Genomic DNA, 4,936 nt, shown 5'->3' with positions numbered 1-4,936 from the left:
AAAAAAAAAAAAAAAAAAAAAAGCCAAACTCCATAGCTGTTCAAGTTTCCCTTCCCAATTCTTAGGGATCTCCCTTTAACCTCTTGCAATATTGGATCCTTTCATTGGTATTCAAGCTAACTCTAGTTTCACTCATCTTTTGCTTTCAAAAGAAGAAAAAAAGCCTTTCCCTCAATCCCACATTCTGTTGACTAAAGCCTTATCTCACTAATTCCCCTTCCTGGCAAAACTTCTAGAGTTACTGTCTTCACTACAGCCCAAGTGATCAGACCTTTCTCCTCAAAATGCTCTATGGCTTCGCATTGCTCTTGGGATCAAGTCCTAAATTCCTTTATCTGGCCTACAGGGCCCTAAGAAGATCTAGCTTCTTGCCTACCTCTTTGGTTTTATCTCTGTCTCAAGGTATAGAAAAGGGCCTAGGAAAGTGCCCCTACTAGTTGACCTCAGTAGCTGAAACAGAAAAGCATACTCCTCCCATCACAGAAATTTGATATAAGTAACAGAAAATGTAGAATGCCCTGAAACCTAGATGATTAAACCCTGAGATATATGTCCATTCATGTTACAAGGAATATCATTTAATCTCTACTTTGGCTTCTAAGGGGTAGTGGGTTGAACAGAATAGCTACAGTGTTTTTCAGCTTCTCCATTGCAGAGGTGGAGACTTTCTTCATTTACTGAATCTAGGCTTGGCCATGTGACTTGCTTTGTCCTGTAGAACACTGGCAAATGTAAAGCAAGAAGTGTCTTGAGAAGTTATTACAATAGGGGCTTGCTTTCTCTTGCTGCTGGGATCTCTTCCACTACCACGTGGATAACTCCTGCTAACCTAATGGATGATGATAGACACATAGCACCCCACCTGACATCTGACCAACTGCCAAACATGTATGAGTGTGGTCCCTTAGACCAGCTAGCATGCCAGCAACCACCAGACATATGAACAAGAACATTCTAGACCATCCAGGCCCAGCTGAGCTGGCCCAGACCAGAAGACTTCCCCAGCAAACCCACAGACTGAGGAAAAAGAATAAATGCTTATTGTTTAAGAATGAAACCAGTAAGTTTTGAGGTGGTTTGTTCTGCAGTAAAAACTGATACACAAAGCATGTCTTTGCATCTTTCAGGATGGGTTTGTTTGGTGTAATTCTTGGAGTGCCTGAAGCTACCATACATCAGCTTGACAGAACTGGTCTATGTTACCTTAAGTTATCTCATCAGATTTCTCATAGTTTTGCTGATTTATAGTAAAACATGTTTAAAGCATAATAACACACATCAACTCTCTTGTTATTTCACTTGGTCAGTGATGGTAATTTCATTTGCAAGGTTTTCATTCATTTTATTACTCTTTTTTTTTTTTTTTTTTTAATTTGGGATGGGGGTGTCAGACTGGTCTTGAACTCCTGGGCTCAGGCAATCCTTCTGTGTCAGCCTCGGGGTCTCACTGTGTTACCCAGGCTGGTCTGGAACTCTTGAACTCAAGCGATCCTCCTACGTCAGCCTCCCAAAGTGCTGGGATTACAGGCATGAACAACTGTGCCACGACTTATTACTCTTTTTTTTTTTTTTTTTTTTTTGAGACAGGGTCTCTCTCTTTCACCCAGGCTGGAGTGCAGTGATATGATCTTGGCCCACTGCAGCCTCTGCCTCCCAGGCTCAAGAGGCTCAAGTGATCCTCCCACCTCAGCCTCCTGAGCAGCTGGAACCACAGGTGTGCAACATCACGCCCAGCTAATTTTTGTATTTTTTGTAGAGATGTGGTTTCATCATATTGCCCAGACTGGTCTTGAATTCCTGGACTCAAGTGATCCTCCTGCTTTGTCCTCCCAAAGTGTTGGGATTACAAGCATGAGCCATCTTGCCTGGCCCTTGTTACTCTTTTTTTTTTTTTTTTTTGAGACAGAGTCTCGCTCTGTCGCCCGGGCTGGAGTGCAGTGGCTGGATCTCAGCTTACTGCAAGCTCCGCCTCCCGGATTTACCGCCATTCTCCTGCCTCAGCCTCCGAGTAGCTGGGACTACAGACGCCCGCCACCTCGCCCGGCTAGTTTTTTTTTATTTTTCAGTAGAGACGGGGTTTCACAGTGTTAGCCAGGATGGTCTCGATCTCCTGACCTCGTGATCCGCCCGTCTCGGCCTCCCAAAGTGCTGGGATTACAGGCTTGAGCCACCGTGCCCGGCCTACTCTTTTTTTTAAAAAAACAAAGGTTAAGGCCAGGCTCAGTACCTCTCGCCTATAATTTTGTCACTTTGAGAAGCTTAGATGGGAAGATCACTTGAGGCCAGGCATTGAAGTTCAGCCTGGGCAACATAGCAAGACCCTGTGTCTNTGGTGTGCAATAGTGCGATCTCAGCTCACTGCAACCTCCACCTCCCGTGTTCAAGTGATTCTCCTGCCTCAGCCTCCTGAGTAGTGGGGATTACAGGTGCCTACCACCATGCCTGGCTAATTTTTATATTTTTATTAGAGACGGGGTTTCACCATGTTGACCAGGCTGGTCTCGAACTCCTGGCCTCAGGTGATCTGCCGGCCTCGGCTTCCCAAAGTGCTGGGATTACAGGCATGAGCCACCACATGTGGCCTCCCACAAATTTTTTTTTTTTTTTTTTGAGATGGAGTCTCGCTGTCACCCAGGCTGGAGTACAATGGCCCAATCTCGGCTCACTGCAACCTCCGCTTCCCGGGTTCAAGCAATTCTCCTGACTCCACCTCCTGAGTAGCTGGAATTACAGGCACTCGCCACCACGCCCAGCTAATTTTTGTATTTTTAGTAGAGATGGGGTTTCACGATGTTGGCCAGGCTGGTCTTGAACTCCTGGCCTCCAGTGATCCACCCACCTCGGCCTCCCAAAGTGCTGGGATTACAGACGTGAGCCACCATGCCTGACCTCAAAAAAGCCTTTAAAAAATTTGCCAGGCACGGTGGTGCATGCCTGTAGTCCTAGCTACTCTGATGGGAAGCTGAGGCAGGATCACTTGAGCAGTGAGCTATGATCATGCCACTGCATTCCAGCCTGGGCAATAGAATGAGACCTTGTCTCAAAAAAAAAGGTTAAGTTGTATAAACATTGGATATCATTTTTTATGTATGTTTTGTTATAAATTTAGTCCTTTTTTGTTTTTTTTGAGACAGAGTTTCACTCTTGTTGCCCAGGCCGGCCGGATCTCGGCTCACCACAACCTCTGCCTCCCGGGTTCAAGCAATTCTCCTGCCTCAGCCTCCTGAGTAGCTGGGATTACAGGTGTGCGCCACCACGCCTGGCTAATTTTTTTTTTTTTGAGACAGAATTTTGCTCTGTCGCCCAGGTTGGAGTGCAATGGTGCAATCTTGGCCTACTACAACCTCCGTCTCCTGGGTTCAAGCAATTATCCTACCTCAGCCTCCCGAGTAGCTGGGATTACAGGTGCCCACCACCACAGCCAGCTAATTTTTGCATTTTTAGTAGAGACAGGGTTTCACGACGTTGGCCAGGCTGGTTTCAAATTCCTGACCTCAGTGATCTGCCCGCGTTGGCCTCCCAAAGTACTGGGATTACAGGCCGGGCACGGTGCTCTGTCGCCCAGGCTGGAATGCAGTGGTGCGATCTCGGCTCACTGCAACCTCCACCTCCCAGGTTCAAGTGATTCTTCTGCCTCAGTCTTCCAAGTAGCTGGGATTACAGGTGTGCACGACCACACCTGGCTAATTTTTTTTTTAGTAGATATGGGGTTTCAGCATGTTGGCCAGGCTGGTCTCGAACTCGTGATCTGCCCACCTCAGCCTCCCAAAGTGCTGGGATTACAGGTGTGAACCACCGTGCCTGGCCAAATTTTTTTTGTATTTTTAGTAGAGACGGAGTTTCGCCATATTGGCCAGGGTGGTCTTGAACTCCTGACCTCAGGTGATCCGCCTGCCTTGGCATCTCAAAGTGCTGGGATTACAAGTGTGAGCCCCTGAGCCTGGCCTAAATTTAATCTTAAATGTACAGTGCATAAAAGCTAAGAAACAACAGGTAAATGGCCATATTATGGGATAATAATGTAACTAATGAGATCATAACTAATGAAGGGAAAAATGCCTTCAGCTTGTGTTTATGATAGCCAGTGTAATTGTTGATGTAATTGTGTCTGTCTTAATGAGAACTGATGTTTTAGCATGAGTGGGTGTTAATTTTGGGACTCTGTGCATGTATAAAATGTTTTTTCATTGAAATTAAGTAGTGATTACATTTTCAACCTGAATAGCCCAAGAGATTTTTTTAGGATTAACTACCCCAGGAAGGCAGGAAAGGACTGTCCTGCAGTCACGGTTACCTTTTACTGTCATGGAAAATTAAAATGAAACCAGATGATTAAGGTTTCCACTTGTCTTGAGATGAAGGTGTAGCCTGAGGAGCCTCTATTAGCATGTGTAAAGCCTCTGCTGAGTAAATGGTATTAACTTGTGTAAAGAAAGAATGTGACTAGGGGGCCCAGAAAAGAGGTATATCAAGTCAACACATTCCTGAGGGTATAGCTGTGGCGGTGGATGCGCCAGTAAGTATCTGCAGCCTGAGTGGGCTTTTCAGTGTGTTTTCCTGTGGGGAGGGGATACGACCATCAGGCTGACTACTGGGTGTCCTCTTTCACAGAACTGTTTGTATTTTAAGTCAGACAATTGGTATTTGGTGTCTGGTGACCTGGGTTATGTGATGTGTCAGCCTCCACTAACCACTAAGCCCTGGGGAAATGCCAGTACCTAGTTACTGAAGCTCAAAGGTAAACTTTGAAAACTTTTTCAGAGTAACGAGCCCTCCTGGCAGTGGGAAGACCAACATTCCCCTGAAGATAGTTGCTCTCTTGCCACATTCTCTTTCCACATGCCTTCACCGCAAAAGTCTTCTCCAAGCCTGGGACTCCGATTTGCCAACATGCTGATGAACTGACTTGACTACATTGTTCTTTCTCTTACCTGTG

This window comes from Rhinopithecus bieti, unplaced genomic scaffold (genome assembly GCF_001698545.2).
Source record: "Rhinopithecus bieti isolate Rb0 unplaced genomic scaffold, ASM169854v2 scaffold_9693, whole genome shotgun sequence".
NCBI lineage: Eukaryota > Metazoa > Chordata > Mammalia > Primates > Cercopithecidae > Rhinopithecus > Rhinopithecus bieti.
Note: the sequence above shows the minus strand (reverse complement) of the source record.